A 19,946-nucleotide genomic window follows, 5' to 3' on the forward strand; every position below is an offset into this window, starting at 1 on the left:
TGACTGTCTAGGATCTTCTGTCCATCCTGTCCCTGCCTAGCACAGTCTCCAGAACAGCACTAGCTGTCTTTGAGGATACAGCTTCTTCTCCCTGAACACTTCCTCTAAGATAAACCCTGAGTTTGAGATGGAGGTAAAGCAGTCAGCATCCTGCTTCCGTTCACTCATCTCTCCAAAATGAGCAAAGAGCAGAGCCCCCCCCCTCCCCGCTCTCCGGGCCCCAGGCAGCCTACAGCTATCTGGGGCCCAAAAGCCCAGAACCCCAGAGCTGAACTGTTCTTCCTGTTGAAGTCCCCACCCTTGAGGGAAAGGACATGGCCTAGGGAAAAGGGACAGCTGCTCTTCTGGGCTGACCCTTCCAGCTCTCAGGCTGTCTGCCCAGTCTCTCCAGTGAGCTGATTTTACATCTATATGCAGCCTCAGGCCTCTCTAAAGTAGAATCTTTTACCAGAGGCTGCAGAGAGGGGTAGGACACAGAGCCAAGAATGTCCTCTACCCCCTCACAGGACACCCATCCCTATTCCCGGTCTGGGTCAATGACAAAGCTGCACATCTGGCTGGGCCTCTGCCTGAAGTCTAAAGCAAAGGATATTATTAAAGTCACAGGTTAAGGATCCCTCACTCCACAGCTCCTCATTTAGAAGCCTTCAGTGGCATTCAGTATAAACACATCCCAAGAATGCTTTAAAACAGAGGGAGGCTTTTTATTAAACGACTTAATTGAGGGCCACTTCTCCCAGTGGAAAGCTTTTAAACCCAGGAATAAAGGGGGCCTGGCGGGTGTTTCCCAGACACTTGTTTTGAAAACCTGCCATGCTGTCACAGGGAAACGAAGCACAACAGGGGGAGGGGACCCCTGTGTGTGTTCCTGCAGCTAGCTCTGCAGCAGAAATAAAGCACCCAAGGAAACCTGTTCCCCAGCAGCACCAAGAGCCTGGCAGGAGAGTTTCATCCCAGTGTAGGAGGGTCACTGGAAGCACTGGCTGGAAAAAGTGGAAAAATTAAGGACTGACTCCCTGAAGGATAAAAATAGATGATGAAAAATGGGCATTTCAACAATATTTAAATATTTTATGTGTATCAGTGTTTTCCTGCATGTATATATGTGCACCATGTGCATGCAGTGCCTACACAGGCCAGAAGAGGATGTCAGATCCTCTGAAACTGGAGTTACAAACAGTTGTGAAGTGCTATGTGTGTGTTCTTAACCTCTGAGTCAGTGTTCCAGTCCCAAAATAGGTGCTTAAAAGCTTGAAACAGGACATGACTTGGGAGAACAACCAGGTCTCATGAAACAAGAGTCTCAGGGTATCCTACAAAGAAACACTGGTGAAACCTGACGTGGTAGCAACCACCTTCAATCCCAGCACCCAGGAGGCAGAGGCCGACAGATCTATATGAGTCTGAGGCCAGCCTGGTCAACATAGTGAGTTCCAAGCCAGCCAGGGCTGCATATTGAGACCCTGTCTCAAAATAAACAAACAAACAAAACTGCTGCAACAGAGGAGCTTTGACAGCGTTATGTAAGCGAAGGCACCAGACATGGAAGACCACGTACTATATGAAACACATTTGCAAAATCTCCAGAATAAGCAGTTCTAGAGACAGAAAGAAGATTCATGGTCCTCAGGGTCTGATGACAGGAAGAATGTGGGGTGACTGCTTCATGGGTACAGAGGTTCTGTTTGGGGACATGGAAGAGTTTTAGAATTAGGTAGTAGAGATGGTCACAAGACACACTATGGGTATCTTTCATGCCACAGAAATCTAATTTTCATACTGGTTTTTTTTTTTTTTTTGGCTGCCTGGGCAGGCCCGGCCTGTGGGGCCCAGGTGGTATACTGTGTATATTTTACCAAACAGCAACGAAAATGAACTACCGAAGGAGGAGCTATTCCTTCCTTGCCTGACAAATATGTATGTTACTGACCAAAATAAAATGGATATGGCTCTCCTAACAACTCAGCTCTGAGATCAACTCCCAGCTTCCCTGTGCACTTCCCCAGGGTAAGTGACCTAACACACCAATCTTCAGGTAGGAGTTACTATCATTTTTACAAGTAAGGAAACTGAGGCACAAGAGGTCAAGGGGCTAGCTTAGGGTCACACAACCAATATGGTGACAGTCACAGGTGAAGCCTAGATGTAGGTTTCCAGGCAACTTGCACCCCTCCTCACACTCCTGAACCATGCTGCCTCCAGATTCATGGGTGCCACTGCAGGGGCTGTGTGCAGAACAGATTTACCATCTACCTGAGACCCAGGCATTCCTTGACTGTTCTTGTCCTTAACATCCTATATTGATCGTGACTGCTCATGAATGACAGCTTCTGAAAACACCAATGAGAAGTACCTGTTGGCTGGGAGTGTGGTTCAGTGGTCATGTCTGCCTAGCTTTTCCAAGGCTCTGGGTTTGACCCCCAGCACCACAAGGAAAATAAGTTTTAATATTATTTTATTTTATTCATTATTTTTATTTTTTATGTGTATGAGTGTATTGCCTGCATGTGTGTAAGTGCACCTGTGTCATGCAATGCCTGTGGAGGTCAGAAGAAGACATCGGATCCCCTGAAACTGGAGTTATGGACACTTGTCAGCCGCCATGTGGGTGCTGGGAATTGAATCCAGGTCCTCTGTAAAAGCAGTCAGTGCTCTTAACTGCTGAGCCATCTCTCCAGCCCCAAGGAAAACAATTTTCCAAATAATCTTTGGAGTCCAACTAGCACCTTCACACTTGAACAGCTGCTTAATTTACTCCTCAGAGCAACATGATGAATATTGTGGGTTCTTTTCTGTTGCCATAATAAAATACCCTGACAAAAATGCAACTTAGGGGAGAAGGGATTTATTCAGCTGACAACTCCAGATTACAGTCCATCTTTGTGGGGAAGTCAAGGCAGGAATGTAAAGCATTGCATCCACAGTCAAGAACAGGTAATAAATACATGGACCCTTACTTGCTTCAGCTAGCTTCCTCCTCTTTTATACTTTCCAGGAGCCGCTGCCGAGAGAATGGCGTGGCCCACAATGGGATGGGTCCTCCTACATCCATGAACAATCAAGACAATCCCCACATATCACCCTACCTAGATGATTCCTCATTAAGACTCTTCTTAGGGCTGGAGAGGTGGCTCAGAGGTTAAAAGCACTGGCTATTCTCACAGAGGACCTAAGTTCAGTTCCCAGCACCCACGAGGTGGCTAACAACTGTCCATAGTAACTCCAGTTCCAGGAGATCCAATGCCATCTCTGGCTTCCACAGGCATTGCACACATGTGGTGCACTTACATACACACAGGCAAAACACTCATACACATAAAATAAATAAATAAAGACACTCTCTTCCCAGGTGATTCTATGTTGTGTCAATCTAACAGTTAAAATCAACCATCAAAATGAGACAAGATGGAGACTCATGACAAGTTCTTTCACTGAGCAAAGCTCTTAAGGTCTGAAGGGAGCCACAGGCCACTCCATCTGGTATCTACCTCAAGGGCTGAGCTTTAACGGCTTATACCATGGTTATTTATATGTAAGCAGTGTCAGCAATTACAGACCATGTTAGAGTGCTTAGTAGAGAATAAAGTAGCTATTTCCACTTGGGGGCCCTTGCCAGACAACCCAGAAACAACAATAAAAAGTGAAAGTCCATTTTTTGGGCCCTATTCTAGAAAGCAAGGTCTTTAGCACTGACCAGAAATTCCGTGATGAAAGATGGTAAAAAGATCTACCACCTCGATGGGGCACAGCTCAGCCCCTGTCATGCTTTATGGCTGGGACTTTCCTAAGGACTATAGGATTTGGAGCAGGATCTCTGACCTCTACCCACTGGATGTCCATAGCATCACACCCATCATGACTATCTTCTTCTACCAAGCAACACCTCTGAGAAGTGGGTGCTGAGACCTAGTTTATATTTTGTGACAACGCAAACTCCAGATAAAGAGGAACCTGCCAGAACCACACTCCTCGTAATCAGAAAAGAGGACTTTCAATACAAGTAGTTGAGACCTGAAAGCTCTTACCCCATAGTATAAAAAAAGAAATGAGAAGACAGCTAGCCCTGGGGGTCTGCACACCCCACATCCTAAGATTCACCTAGAAGTACTTTTTCTGCATTGAACATGTACAAACTTTTTTTTTTTTTGAAGGTACCCAGGCTAGTCTTGAACTCATTATGTAGCTAAAGATAGCCTTGAATTTCTGATCCTCCTGCCTCCACCTCTTGAGTGCTAGGATCACAGGCAAGTGCCACCATACTCACCTGGTTATACAGTGGTGGTAATGAAACCAGAGCATCCTACATACTAGGTAAGCCTTCTATCAACTAAGCTATAACTCTACCCATCCCCTTTATAGGTTTATTTACAGAATTATGGGAGTTCAGACAGGTACACAAGAGCCTAAGTAATATTTTAATTGCTGAGGTAAAAGCATCTATGACTGGCGGGATGACTGAGAGGTTAAGAGTACTTCCTCCTTTTCCAGAAGATCCAAGTAAGTTTCCAAAATCCATATCAGGCAGTTCACAACCTCCTGCAACTCCAGGTTCAGGAGCTCCGATGCCCTCTTCTGGTCTGCACAGGCACTGCACCCACAGAATGCACATAAAGACAAGCAGGCACACACACATAAATAAAAAATAGAATGTTTAAAAGATAAAGGCATATACAAGCAGTCAGTCATTTGCTGAAGAAATGAATGAGTTAAGAAAATGAGAACTGGCTAGTCCAGCAGGCAACACAGTATGTGTACAGAGGCGCTAGTCATTAGGCCTGAGCAAGTGCAGTTCAGTTGGAAACCTGGGCTTGAACCTTTGATCCCAGAATAAGAAGCTGCCCAAGTTGACAAGCTGCCCCATTTCCTATGGCCTTGTTTCCCTCACTTGTAAAACAGCCCTAAGCTAGAGCCTATTGAGGCTAGAGACGGCTTAGTGGTTAAAAACACATGATCCTCTTGCAGAGGACCTGGGTTCAGTTTCCAGCACCCACATGGCAGTTAACAGTCATCTATAACTACAGTTGCAGAGGATCCAACACCCTCTTCTGGCCTCTGTGAGCATTGCATAACACAGGTGCACTTATATACATGCAGGCAAAACACTCTGACACATAAAATAAAAATAAATAATTTTTTTTTAAAGATAGAGCCAGGGGTTAAGAGCACTGGGTGCATTTGCAGAGGACCCAGGTTCAGTTCCCAGTACCCACATGGTGACTAACAACTGTCTATAACTCCAGTTCAGGGGATCTGATGTCCTCTTCTGACCTCCACGGGCACCCTATGACATGGGTGCATTCACATACATCCAGGCACAACATTCATACTCATAAAATAAAGATAAATTAATTAATTGATTTTTTTTTATTTAAAAGAGAGCCTGTTTCAGAGACCTGCTACAGGGAAAAGTTGATGGCCAGGGCAAATTCATTAGGAATATTTGCTGCTGTTATGAAAGGTACTCATCTTGGACAGAAAGAAAGAGGGATATTTGCGTTCTCTCTCTCTCTCTCTCTCTCTCTCTCTCTCTCTCTCTCTCTCTCTCTCTCCCCCTACCCAGCTGCCTCACACCCAGAAGCTGAACTCAGTTATACAGGAAGAGGTGCTCACATCAGACATGGGGAGTCAGCTAAGGGCTACGTCTACTCCCCCGTGCTGCTCCACTCCTCCGGGTGTCAGGTGGTTCGGGACAGCAGGAACACTTAGTACTAATTTGGTCTGGACACATCTTAAACAAAAATGCTCAAGCCCCAAACCTAAAATTCACAAAGCAAAAGAGATCTTAAGTTTTGCAACCATTCTCCCTCTCTCCTCTCCCCCTCCATTCTTTATCAGTTCCTCTGACTCCTAGTCACTCCAAGCAAACTCTGGCCTTTGCAACTTGACTGGGGTCAAGAGGGAGGCTCTCCCCCTTACAGCTGGGGCTGTGTGATTCTGAAGGAGGCACAGCTTTTAGGAAGAAGAAACTGGATAAGCAAACATGGTAGAGGATCCAACCTCTAAAAAAGGTTTTCCAGAGCCAGGTGTGGTGGCACACACCTTTAATCCCAACACTGAAGAGGCAGAGGCAGGAGGATCTCCGAGAGATCCAGGTCAGCCTGGCCTACCTAGCAAGTTCCAGGCCAGCTAAAGAGACAGTTGTCTCAAAAAAAAAAAAAATTCCCACCTTCTTTTAAAAGCTGCCAATAGGGTTAGGGACTCTGACTTGGTTGATAGAGCACTTCCCTAGCATGCATGAAGCCCTGGGTTCCAAGATTCCTAACACTGCATAAGCCTGGTGTAGTGGTACATGCCTGTGTAATCACAGCACTTGAGAGACTGGCCAGAGGATCAGGAGTTCAAGATTGTCATCAGCCACATAGTGAGTTGGAAGCTACCTGGGCTACATTGAGACCCTGACTCAATAATAAGGATAATAATAATAATTATTATTATTATTATTATTTTAAAAAGGTCTTATAAACCTAAAAACTACAAAATCTGCTTATCTAAGACGAACAGAAATTCTTGTGATTGGACACTAAGAAATAAAACTCCACCCTGTAAATAAAGGGGCTGCCAGCCAAGCTGGCAGATCTATTCCAAGTTCATAGAACATGCCCTGTGTTGCAATCCTGAACCCTAATTCCATGGCGACCTCCACTAAGTCTCGGGTGCTCCCTGAAATGGATCCTTCCAGGGTGGGAATCCTGTAATGACCACACATTGCAAACCCTGTTCTGGGCTCATTAATGACAGACAGTACTGGCAGGCTCTAAGCCCCAACTACCTGCAATTTTAAGAGCTCAAGGTAATTACTGTGCAGCTGAGATCTGCTTTGGTTGCTATCACGTGAACAGGACTTGGACTGCAGAGCTTCGCTGTAGTCCAGAAAACCCAGCACTAAAGTTTGTTTTTAATCTCTTACCCAACAACCAATTCTTTCCAGAACTCTAGAGATTTGCAAAGCTTGAAGAAACGCGGAGGTGGTGTCTCTCTAGCCTAGAATGGGGCCATTCAGAGCCTTCCCAAACAGCCAGTCTGCCTTCTCTAAAACACCCAGAGGAGAAAAAGTAAAGAAAGAGGAGCCCGTGGAATGGCCCTCGGGACCGCCAGGAAGCAATGGTCTTTGCAGTGTTTATGTCTTCCAGAAGGGCAAACGAAAACTCAATCCAGACCCAAGGGGACTGTGACATTCAACAAGGCACTGAAAACACAAATTTTTAAGATTTATTTTTATGTGTATGATTGATTTCCCTGCATGTATATATGTGCACCATGTGTGTACAACATCGCGGAGACCAGAAAACAAGGAGGGTTAGGAAGCCCTGGAACTGAAGTTACCAATAGGTATGAGCCAACTTGTGGGTGCTGGGAATTGAACCCGGGTCTTCTACAAGAGAAGTCAGTGGTCTTAACCGCTGAGCCATCTCTCCAGCCTTGGAAACACAATTTCTTTCTTTTTTTAATATTTTATTATTTTTATGTGTATGCATATATTGCCTGCATGCAGGTAAGTGCACCCATGTCATGCAATGCCCTCGGAGGACAGAAGAGGCTGTCGGATCCCCTGGAACTAGAGTTATGGACAGTTAGCTGCCATATGGGTGCTGGGATTCGAACTTGGGTGTTCTGCAAGAACAGCCAGTGTTCTTAACCACTGAGCAATCTCACCAGCCCAGAAACACAATTTCTTAATCAGCTCTGCTTTAGAGGAATGGTTGAGCTCTGTATTGAGATCCCAGCATGCTGTAAACTCAACTCAGCGACTTCCAAGTACTGTGAACCATGCCAGGATCTGGGGTCTCTGGGGACATGATAGCAGAAAGCAAAGGAAAAGAAGGGCTAGGTGTGCAGCCTGCCGCACAGAGGGCAATGACTAAACAGTAAGCACTGGGCAGAAAAAGTAGCTGGTAGAGTGCTTGCCTAGCATGCATGAAGCCCTCCCTAGGTTCCACTCCCAGCACTGCTTACTCAAACCAGGCACAGCAGTGCTTGCCTGTCACTCCAAATCTTGGGAGGTGGAGACAGAAGGATCAGATCAGAAGCTCAAGGTCATCCTCAGCTCTCAGTTACACAATGTGTTCAAGACCACCCTGGACATAGGAGACTCTGTCCAAAAAAATAAGTATTCTTTGGTGATTATTTTAAGATGGGGTCTCACTAATTTGCCCAAACTGGCCTTGATCTTACTCTGTAGCCCACAAAGACCAAAGACCATGAACCTGTCTGTGATCCTCCTGACTCAGCCTCCTGAATGGCTGGGATGACAGGCCTGTGCCACCAGGCTAATCATTAGTAACTGTTCTTGCAGCTGGAAGGTTATCAGCCGTGTAGGTCGCTAGTTGGAAGCCAGCTTCCCAAGGGCAAAAGTGTGTGAGGTACAGCTTGTGGCCTACCTAGGAACTGTGCTAAACCAACCACAACATGATAAAGGCTAGAAACGGAGACAGAGCCTCTGCTCTGAAAAGCACAGTCCTTGAACTCTCCCGGGTCTGTCAGCACTGCGAGGATCCCCTTATAGTTATCAGGGGCCACCCCATTCCACACAAGCTTTTGAACCCCACAGAGCCACCCCGTCTCACCCTCCTGCAAATCCAGCCTCTTTTTTTTCCCCTCCTCCACCTGCATGATGGGTATCTGCCCCTCGCTCCCCTCCAGTTGGAAAAGTACCCAGAATCACTAAACCTGGTGCAGGAATAAGCTCAAAATTAAACCTCAGCAAAGTGTTTCTGGGGTAGTTTTTAAAAGAGCAGAAGAGAGCATCAGATCTGCTGGAGCTGAAGTTAAAGACAGTTGTGAGCCATACAACATGGGTGCTGGGAACAGAACCCAGGTCCTCTGCAAGAGCAGCAAGTGTTCTTAACTACAGAGCCATCTCTCCAGACCCACGAAAGTGTTTCCTTTTTTTAAAAAAAATTATCTTATTTTTAATTATGTGTATGTGTCTCTGCATAGGTGCATGCACATGTGTACGGGTGCCTAGGAAGGCCAGAAGAAGGCAACAAATTCCCTGGAGCTGGAGTTACAGGAGTTATGAGCTGCCTCTAGTGGATGCTAGGACGTGAACTCTGGTCTTCTACAAGAGCAGCACCCACTCTTAACCACTGAGCCATCTCTCCAGCCCCAGGAAAGTGTTTCTTATGCCTGCTGTTATCAATGAACTGCAGGGGAATCTACCCAGATGAGGCTAGTGTACCTGCTGGTCTCTGTGGCCATGGGTACCCAACCCACAGTCTACATGCCCTGCTGTTTGACCTCAGGCTTCTTAAGACAAAGACTATCCTGTTGACCAAGAACTTGACAGAGCTCTGCCAACAATCCAAGCTTCTTAAATAGTTGCCCAATGAGCAACTAAAAATTGAAAGAAAAAAAAAAAAAAAAAACCCTCATGTGCCAGGGCACGCAAATCCCAGCACTTGAGAGGCTGAGGCAGGAGGATGTAAAGTTTGAAGCTAATCTGAGCCACACAGAAACGACTCTGTCCCTCCCTCCTCACAACAAGGCTTAGGAGACAGAGGAAGGCAGGCCCATGAAGAAACAAGGTAAAGGGGGATGGAATGGAGGCCCTTTTTTACATTTATTTATGTACATGTATGGGTGTACACATGCCATGGTGTGTGTGGAGGTCAGAGGACAACTCGTAGGACTCATTTCTCTCCTTCTACCATGTGGGTTCTGGGGATCAATGTCAGGTTGTCAGGCCTGGTGGCAAGCACCGTTACTCACTGGGAACATAGGACTGAATGCTCCAGCAAGCTTCCCACTCTATGAAGGCTGCTCAACCCTGGTGCTCTCCCCATCACACCACCAAACATACCCCTCCCTTTTTACAGTTTTCATGTCATAACTTGTTTCATGATACCAGCAGCATCAGATGACAGAAGTAGGTGCTTGGTCATCCAGGGAAAATTACCCAATTTTCAATTCCCCTTGAACTTTGCTTTTCTCTTCTTATGCCAACCTCTCAGCCATCTCTCTGCCCTTTAGCACCAGGACCACAGGAGGGGTGGGAAAGAAGGAAGGAAGGGGAGGAGAAGAAAGGAAAGGGGGGAGGGAGGGAGAGAGGGAGAGAGGGAGGGGGGGAGGGAGGGAGGAAGGGAGGAAGGAAGGAAGGAAGGAAGGAAGGAAGGAAGGAAGGAAGGAAGGCACAGCTCAGTGGGGCCTTTTTAAAAGGTGAACAGCAGTCCTAGATAAATAACTCAGAGGAAAAGAGCTAAGGAACGCATTAAGTTTCATCGGTCCTCACTCCATGGGCATGAGAAATCAGCTTAAGAAAGAAATGAAGCCAAGAAAATAAATAGCCCGTTATAACAGTCAACCAGAGTTCTCAGCACAAACCAGAGGCCACTTCCCTGAAGGAAGGCATCCATCAAACTCTTCACATTTTTTTTAATTTCTTCTGGTCAGTTTAGAAGATTGCAGCTGCTATCCCTGAGTGAGAAATGTCTCCATAACTCTGCTTCTGTTCACATTTAGCTATACCTGGGGTGATGGGCAAAATGCATTATCAACTCAGGGAAACTATCGCTATTCAGACACAACTTTTCAGACACTAAGAGTTCGAGAACATCTTGGAATAAACCTTGATCTCCAGATGGAAACAAGATTCACAAGTTAACAAACCAATCAATAACAGGCTTTTCTGTTGTTGTTGGCCCGGCACATGTATACACACACACACACACACACACACACACACACACACACACATACACACACACAAACACACAAGAAAATACCTTCCATATGGTTGTTCCCCAAAGAGTGAGGGAAGATTTGGGTGAGGGGCCACCCCATGACACCAAGCACCCCACCTGACCTCGTTCCTGAGCCAGGGCCAGACCATGATGATGACTCCCCAGTGCTCCCACTTCCAGCAATTGACCACGGGGACAGAAGAGAGCTTGGTAGTGGGAGGAAGGCAAAGGAAACAGACCCAGAGGGCAAAATTATACCCTTTCTTATCTTTTAAAGCCCTTTTGGCTCAGTTTAGGGGCTGGAAACGAACTCAAACTTTCCCCCAGCTCTGAGGGCAATCTTAATGAGATTGTCATTCCACTACTAAGAGAATATGACACACAAGGCCATCACCTAAGATAAAGGTGAACTCTTCTATCTGTGGCCGCATGACACATCCAGGTGAGAACCTAACAGGAACACCAGACTTAGAGGACAACAGAACATTAACCAGGGCACAAGCAAACATGAGCAAAATCATTCAGTAGGGACATAGGCTCAACGTTTTCCTTTGTTCTGTCATTTTTCAGATCAGGTGGTTGAGGCAGCACCTTGGCTATGCAAGTCTACTGAAGTCACTAATTCCCTCACCCAGGTCAGGAAGCACACTCCCCAGGGCAGGAGCACACATGGAGACAAGCCAGCCACAGCCTTAAGGCTCTCGATAGCTTTAGGAAAATTCCCCACATTGTGCAAAAGCCAGTGTCTGTCTCTGTGTCTCTGTCTCTCTGTGTCTCTCTGTCTCTGTCTCTCTGTCTCTCTGTCTCTCTCTCTCTCTCTCTCTCTCTCTCTCTGTGTGTGTGTGTGTGTGTGTATGTGTGTGTGTGTGTGTAGGGGGGAGGGACCTCCAAGAGCTCAAGGGCTCACCGGGTCCTAAGTATGTTCCTTTCTTTTCATGAGATCCCTTCCATGGTTTCCCTAAGAGGACAGCCCTGTATTACACCTTGACCACCGCCGGGACTTGAGGTTTTAGTATCCACACTCCGACCTCCTAGGCAGAACGTGCCTCTGGAAATATTTACCGTAAACAAAGAGTTAGGAACAAAGGGAAGTTGGTTTTTCTTAAGGCACCACCTAAAGTCCCCTCAGGTGGAGAGAGGGTAAGTAGTCGGGCCGGCGAATTGCTTCTCCAGGGAGCCTCTCGGCTCATCTGAGATCCAAACGCCTCAGCAGAGCATCTCAAACCCGGATGCACGGAAGGACCACCTGGGGAGCTTTTAAACGTCCCACAGTCCGCACCCCTGGTACCCGGAATCGGGGTATCTGCGGATGAGACAAAGGCGCCAGTGTTTTTGTGGGGATTTTTTTTTTTTTTTTAAATCTCTCCAGGTGTGTAGCCCAGTTTACGAGCCAGGTCCCCTTTAAAGGAATTCCCACCGTGTTTGGAGCAGGTACGCCGCTCGGGCAGGGCACTTAGCGTGAAGGGTACCCCTGTAGTAAAAACTCAAAGTTCTTTTAAAATTCTGTGTAACTAATTCCACCACGACAGCCAGGCACCTGTCCGGAAGCCAAACAGTGATGCAACTTGGACAAGTCTCTCCGAAGGCTAAGAAATGTGCTCTCGTGTAGCAGAGGCTTTCGGGGTGAGCCGCCGGGAGCGTGCAGTGGTGCGCAGGGCCAGGACTGGGGGCCCAACATTTCAAAGCATTCTCAGTGTTTTCAAGGAGCACGGCAGGGCAGGGCGAGGAGCGCGGTGCTCCGTGTGGACCGCTCGCAGCTGTCACCGGTTCGCCGCCAACTGTCCCGAGAGCAGGGCACCGCGCAGGAGGCAGGAGCGCACCTCCCAGCCCCGGGACTGGGCGCCGCGCCCGGATCGGAGGACGCACGCCAGGGCTGAGCACGGCGCAGCCGGTGGAGCCCGAGCCCTGGGATCCCCGGCAGCACCTCGGCCCACGGAGGCCCGGCTCCCGCACACACCCCCGCGCCCGCCCGGACCTCACTTACCGCCACCGCCTCCCGGCTCCCGCTCGCGCTGCAGCCTGCAGAGCCGGCCCGAGTACAGCCGCCCCGCGGCCGCCGGAGCCCCGCCCCGCCCTGCAGCCGCCGGCCCTCCCAGAAGGAGGAGCAGGACCCGCCGGAGTCCGGACCCGCCCGGGCTGCCCCGGGCCCGCCTGGGCGCTGCTGCCCCGCGCCCCTACCACCCTCCAGTTCTCGGCCCGGGGCGCCCTCTCTGCGCCCCCACCAGCACCTCTCCCCACCCCATCTGCAGCCCCAGCTTCACTCTCTCACCTCTTCCCCACCACCCCTCCTCCAGGAAGCCTTCCTTCCCTGTTCCTAGCCCCACCCCAGTCTCAGTTTCCCTCACCCTTCCACGCGGCCTGGTTCGCCCCATCCGGAAACAAACCACCCTGGTGGAAGGGTAGAGGATTGGCATCCATCTGCAAACCACAGCTTTTGGCCTGCCTGCCGGGAGGCAGGGAAGTGACTGGCCTCAGGTCAGTGCTGTTGGGAGCAATCTCAGGCCCCAGTTTTGGTCCAATCCAGAGAAAACTGCGCTCGGTCACTAACGGTGAAAGCCGGGGTGGGAGGAAGTTGCCATTTGGGGGCCTCAGTTTCCTCAGCTGTAAAAAAAAACAGGACGTCCGCTCCACCTTGACATCCCGGAGGAAACGGCTGTGGAAATGTCACGTGGCCTGCAATATTTTAATAAGTGTTTGTTGACGTGTTGTATAAGATCGACACTCAAAAATTCAGTTATTTAAACGAGCAACGTGGAAGGACCTCAAAAAGAAAAGCGATTTCTCTGGCGGAAAACGAACAAACAACAAAAACAGCCACAGAAGAACCGTCGCAGGCCGTAGGGACTGGAGACTTGACTTGGCCGTGTAGTGCGCGAAGTAGAGTGGAGAGGACCGCCGTCTCCTCTAGGAACCGCTCACCCTCTGGTTTCCATCAGTCTCCCCTGTTCCTTCTGACGCCTCCCACCACCCTTCCCTTTCTCCCTTTGGTGAGCCCTCCACTTCCAGTAACACGGCCTGAAACTCCAGCTCCAGGCGATCTGATGCCGTCTTCTGGCTTCCCCAGGCACCCAGGCACCAGCACGCACAAAGACACACATACTCAGAAACAAAAATAAATCTTGTTTTCCAAAAAAATAGTGAGTCCTTGATAGGAGAAAAAAAAAACAAAAAACAAAATTTGCACTTAAGAACCTAAAGGGGGCAGCCAGTATCCCTGGGCTCCTTTTAGGGGCCTTGCTTCTCCAGGGACTGTTGGTTTGCTAGAGTGGCCAGCCCACACACAGCCTGATGTGACTGAGGAAAGCTATGAACACAGCCCAACACAAAACAATAAACTTACATAAAGCATTGAGATTTTTGGTGTGATTGTGTGTGGGGTTTTTTTGTTTTGTTTTGTTTTGTTTTTTGGTCTTTTTGAGACAGGGTCTCCCTGTAGCCCCAGCTGGCCTGGAACTCACTATGTAGACCAGGATGGCCTCGAACTCACAAAGTGCTAGGATCAAAGGTGCGTCCTTGGTGTGATATTTTTAAAAACTCAATTGCTAGGTTCTCATGTGCTGTAGATGACAAAGCCCCATGTGAACATGTTGGGGCTGTGTCTTCTTGCCTGGCAAAGGCATCAAGTACCACAGGCCGGGACTCAGGGTAGCCAGGTCACAGACACCTTAAATGCGGGCAATGGAACTTGCACCCAGATGACCCTGAACACCTAGCTTACACTTTGAAGATGTGGTGAATTGGGATGGCAGAGAGCTCAGAGGGCAGCACTGAAGGAGTGATAGTGTACTCAAGGCTGGGAAACCAGCCAGGAGAGGCAGGCAGAAGACAGTCATTTATATGGTGGTGAGGATGTGCCTGAGGAGAACATGGAGCAGCCAATAGTGCCTGAGATGAGATCTGTGTTTGGAACTATGAGCAAGAGGCTGCCTTAATTCGAGTTATTCTGGAAGTGGAGCTTTGAGACAGGACTTGAAAGCGGGCGGTATAGTTAGGAGGTGACACCAGGATGTAGGGGTGGGGGAACAAGAAGAGTGAGGCAGGGAAGGAGGGAAGGCCAGTGATAGCATCTGCTCATGAGCCTGAAGCGCTGTGCAGTGAGGACCCCATACACTCTGGACCTCCTAAGAGGCATGTCCTGTGCCCCCCCAGAATTAACAACCAGGGGATTATAGGGTTTTCCCAAGACTCTGGTGAAGACTGCTCCAGGGTGCCTTGCCCCAACTCTGGGCTACACCTCCCACTCCACTCCAGTCTTGAGAGGGCTCCTTGGGGCACAAGTACTCGCTTGAGGGAGCCAGCGGCAGAGCATGTCTGTTTGCATGAAACATTTTGCACATAGGACTTCCCCCCTGCCAGGCACCAGCAGTGCCCATGGCTCCCCAGCATAAGGCAGCCAGCATTTTCTCCTGGCACAGTCCCCAAACCTCACCCCAAGCTGGCACAGTGGAGTGACTTGCAAAACTCTGCCTCCTCATGAACAGCTTTCCCCAGAGGTCAGATCTCAGCCAGTTCCACGGCATGCCTCCTGTGCGCTTCTCTCCTCCATGAGCCCTCGCTACAGGTCTAAGAGCTGGGGAAGGGGGACATGCCTTGGGTGCTCAGCCTCATGTCTATACCATACATGCTTCTCATATGAGGAGTCTCAGTCTTATGGGTGAGGGAGATGACTCAGTGGGTAAGAGCACTTGCTGCACAGGCATGAGGGCCTGAGTTCAATCACCAGCACTCACATAAAAAGCCAGCCGTGGCCATGAGTGCTCCTATAACCCCAGTGCTGGGGAAGGTAGAGACAGGGATTGCTGGAGCTTGCTGGCCTAGCTCTAGGTTCACAGAGAGACCCTATCTCAATGGCATAAGATGGAGAGTGATAAAGCAGGACATCCGACAACCTCCTCTGGCCTCCACAAGCACATAGGAGGGCACACCCCACACATATGTACATACACCAAACAGAAATACATACACGACTAAGTCGCAGCCAATTTCTGCTGCATGGGAGGCTGAGACAGGAGGATCACTTGAGCCCAGGCATTAAAGCCAGCCTGAGCAATAGAGCAAGACTCTGTTTCGGAACAAAAAAAACTACTCAGATTTTTTTTTTTAAAGATTTTTTATGTATGAGCTGGAGAGATGGTTCAGCAGTTAAGAACACTGGCTGTTCTTGCAGAACAGACCCGGGTTCAAATCCCAGCACCCTCGTGGTAGCTAACAACTTTTATTATTATAAAAATAATAAATAAAAATTTTTAAAGATTTTTTATTTATTTTATGTGTCTGAATGTGTTATCTACATGTCTGTAAATGCACCCATGTTGTACAGTGCCCTCAGAGGTCAGAAGAGGGTACTGGATCCCCTAGAACTGGAGTTAGGGACAGTTGTTAGCCACCATGCGGGTGCTGGGAATCAAACCTGGGTCCTCTGCAAGAGTAGTCAGTGCTCTTAACTGCTGAGCCATCTCTCCAGCCCCAAAACTACTCAGTTTTAAACTATCACTACAAAGTATTGTCTCCTACAAGAAGTCAGGAGGCTAGAGAACTGGTTAAGAGCACTGACTGTTCTTGCAAAGGACCGGGGTCCGATTCCCAGCACCCACATGGTGGCTCACAACTATCCATAACTCCAGTTCCAGGGGATCTGACACCCTCTTCTGACCTCCGTGGGCACTGCACAACACAGGTGCACTTACACACATGCAGGCAATACACTCATACATATAAAATAAAAACAATGAACAAAACATTTTTAAAAACCAGAAGTATGAGGGGAAGGGACTTAATACATCAAATAAGAGCATTAAGTTTCTGTTTGAAGTTCGTTTGAAGTTCTAGACTGTATAAGGCCATCCACCTTGCTAGATCTTCCCTTCGCCTACAGAAAAACTGAACCGCTTGGCAGTTTCTCAAAAAATCCTACAAAATTAGCTCAGATTGTTAGAAATCTCCATGCCCTTGCTGACTCAAGGGCCTGCTCAAGGTTAACCTCATCTAGAATGTTCTTTCCTCCTGCTCTAGTCTTTAAAGCTCTGGCTTCCTTTGAGAAAGCCACCTCTGTCCTCCCTTTTCACTTCCTGGGATGTTTTAGCATAATTCTTAACTGAAGGGACAGGGTCAGGCTCTTCCTTGGCTCTCAAGCCACTAGACAACTGTTGGTCAGTGCACAGAGGGAGAGGTGCGACCTGAGGAATAGTCAAAGGTCCCAGGTGACCTCAGAAAAACAGCTGTGTTCCTGTGTCATGCGAAGGGAAGAAGCTGAGGATGTCAGAACACAAGCATGTCCTGGGGGAGGCAGAAAGAAGGAGACTGTGTCATTTATGTTGTTATTTACTCTAGAGGTGGGACATCTTGATCACAAAGTTAGGATCCCACAAAGAGGAATGACGTTGCTTAAGAGAAAAAGCCTCAAATAAGTCTCCATGTTGCTCCACCAAGATCAACTGTAGGGAACACAGATTTCCTGCACAGATATTTCAACTTTCAGAGTAGATAAGAAACCAAGAGAGAACAAATTGGAACATCAAGGGATTCAGCATGGTCAAACGTTTTGTTGATTGGTTGGATACAAGCAAGGCCTACCCTTCTAGAAGCTTGGCTGCCTTTCTTACAGGCTCAAGAATGAGGGCAGAAATGTTGAAGTTCAGTCAACTGACAGAGGGAAGGATGGGTCTTGAAACAGAGAAATCTTACAACCATCATCTCCTCAATCATCCCCAAACCAACAGATACCAACCAATAAAGACACATTCGTTAAAAATCATCCTAGTGTGTTCCTGACTGTATTGAACAGGACACAAGTCCCTTTTCCATTGTGCATTGACCAAAGCCAGGACAGCTCAAATTCCAAGACTGAAAACAAAACCTTAAAGCATTTCATTTCTTTTCCTTTCTTTCTTTTTTTCCTTCCTTCCTTCCTTCTTTTTTTTTCTTTCTTTTCTTTCTTTCTTTTACTCTCTGGGTTACATTAACCATTCTTTGGGTTGAATTATTTGGTCATGAAGGCAGTACTGAAAGACTCTATTCAGACCACCTGGGCAGTGTGCAAGACAAAAACTCCAGTACAAATGCTTTCAGTGGTTAGTCTGTGGCTTTGTTGAGCTCGGACTGCCAAGGCTATATAGCAAGAACCTTTGTCCAGAACACATTTGTCCTCAGATGTGTCTAAATCGAAAAGAACAAGCTGGGACCATTTGGTGGCCAGGCCTGAAATAATGCAAAGTAGAGTTTAATTTGGCTTGCACAGGTAAACCAAGGTCTCCTATAGCTCAGGCTAGCCTCTAATTTGTTATGTAGCCAAGGATGATCTTGAACGTTTGCTCCTACTGCTTCAACCTCCCAGGTTCTGAGACTATAGGCATGTATAATCTCACCTGGTTTTATGTGGTACATGTTACAACTGACCTATATTTCCATCTCAGGTCCAGCCCCAGCCAGGTCCAGCTTATTTTCATAGAACCTAGTGCAAGGGCTGTGAGCTGGTCTGCTCTAGAGTGTTGATAGGTGGGTGATTTCTGCAGTTTACAGCCCTGATGGTCATGGGGGTTAATGATCTCAGTAAAACCAGATTTCTTGAGCAGTCTAAGCAACTTCACAATGTTTAAATTTATGGACAGCCCCAGGAGGTAAATGTTCTTTTTTGTTTTGCAACATCAGAAACAGAAGCCAGGGCACACATGCACAGCAAACACTCTATCACCAAGCTATGCCTCAGCCCACAATGAAGATGTTCTTATACCCACCTTACAGATAACAGAGTTGAGGTTCAGAAGGGCTTCCCCACTCGTCCAAGATCACATCCTTAATAAGTAACCAGAGGACCAGAGGTTGAGACCCTGGTCTGTCTAGACCCTGGTCTGCAGAGCCAGAGCGAAACCGAAGAATCCCAGAGCCCATTCTTCCTCATTTCAGACCACATTTGTCTTCTGTTCCATCCACAGCTCCCTGCTGGAGGCTGAGGGGAACTCAGAACCTCAAGCAGCCATGGGAGTCTCAGGATGGGTGTATCTGTGCGAGTCTCCCTCTGTGTGCTTCAGGCTAGCAACTAGGGAAGATAGTGACTGCCTTCTGGGAGCCCTGCCCTGTGACATCAGAACAGCAGTGATCTGTCCCCTTGTGCACCTGATATTTCATTCTCCCACAGTCCCAGGTTCACTTCTGTGAAATTCAAGGACACATAAACAGGCACCCACATTCCCTTCGCCTGCCATGAAAATTCCAGATCTTGTGCCAATATGGTAAAAAAAGACTCAAAGTACAGATGTGTGTCTCACAGTTAAGGTGTCAGTAGCCATGTTCCTAATTCAGCCTATGCTAGTTTGGATATGAAATGTTCCCCCCAAAGGGCACAGTCTCCCACTCAGAGGTGACAGGATCGCTTTAAAATAGGGCTATACTCTGCCTTTCAATGTCTGAGTCAAGACTTCACCAATCGTTGTTTCTACTGATGGAGTTATAACTTGAAAGCATTATTGGGAGGTGGCAGAAACTTCCAGAAGTGGACCTAGTTAGAGGAAGTAGGTCACTTGCCAGAGATATATATCTTGGAGGCTATATCTCATCATAGGCTCCTTTCTCTGTCCCTCTTCACTTCCTGGCCACCATGAGGTGATCAACTCTGCCCCATTTCCACATGATACTCTACCTCACACAGGCCCAGAAACAGCAGAGCCAGCACACCACCGGCTGAAACTCATGAAACCAAAAGCCCAAATCAATCATGCTTTATAGTGGTTTATGCCAGAGCCTTAGGAAGCTGTCTGCCAGCAAAGCCAGGTAAGGGCAGAGCTGCACTGTCACAGACCAGAAGGCTGGGTCAGAGAGCCCATCCCAGAGAAGACCAGTGCTCAGGCCAGTGCTTCCACTTCTCTGAGGTCACCCCTCAGCTCAGGGTCTAAAATCCCAAAGCCAGGACTCAGCAACCCCAATCAAACATCTGAAAGGCAGTCTGAGTGGGAGACTAAACATTTAAAACATCGTTTCAATGTGAAATGGTCCCCATAAGCTCGTGTGTTTGAACTCTTGTCCCCAGCTGGCGGTACTGTTTTGAAGGTTGTGGACTCTTTAGGAGGTGGAACCTCACTGGAGGAAGTAAGTCACTGAAGGAAGTCTTGAGGTTTTATAACCTGGCCCCACTTCCTGTTTCCTTTCTGATTCCCGACTAAGTGATGAGCTACCCCATACTCTCGCTAACCCTCCCCTCCCTGCCTCGATGAACTATACTCCCTTGAACTGTGAGCCAAAACAAGTCCTTCCTCCCTTAAGTTATTGTTGTCA

General features: G+C 47.9%; 1 protein-coding gene across 2 annotated transcripts in view; it reads right to left on the minus strand.

The window, feature by feature from the left end:
* The window catches only part of Cgnl1 (cingulin like 1), a 194,381-nt gene extending 180,404 nt beyond the window's left edge, over positions 1-13,977 (minus strand). Inside the window, exon 1 of one of the 2 annotated variants that reach the window (XM_008847497.3) lies at positions 13,025-13,977. The gene's annotated coding sequence lies outside the window, so the exon portion shown is untranslated. Of the gene's footprint in view, positions 1-12,663; positions 12,970-13,024 lie in introns of those variants that run through there. The other variant, XM_008847489.3, reaches the window with a different exon arrangement.
* Positions 13,978-19,946: the final 5,969 nt, after the last annotated feature.

Source organism: Nannospalax galili, unplaced genomic scaffold, assembly GCF_000622305.1.
Source record: "Nannospalax galili isolate Female #2095 unplaced genomic scaffold, S.galili_v1.0 scaffold611, whole genome shotgun sequence".
In the NCBI taxonomy this organism is placed as follows: domain Eukaryota; kingdom Metazoa; phylum Chordata; class Mammalia; order Rodentia; family Spalacidae; genus Nannospalax; species Nannospalax galili.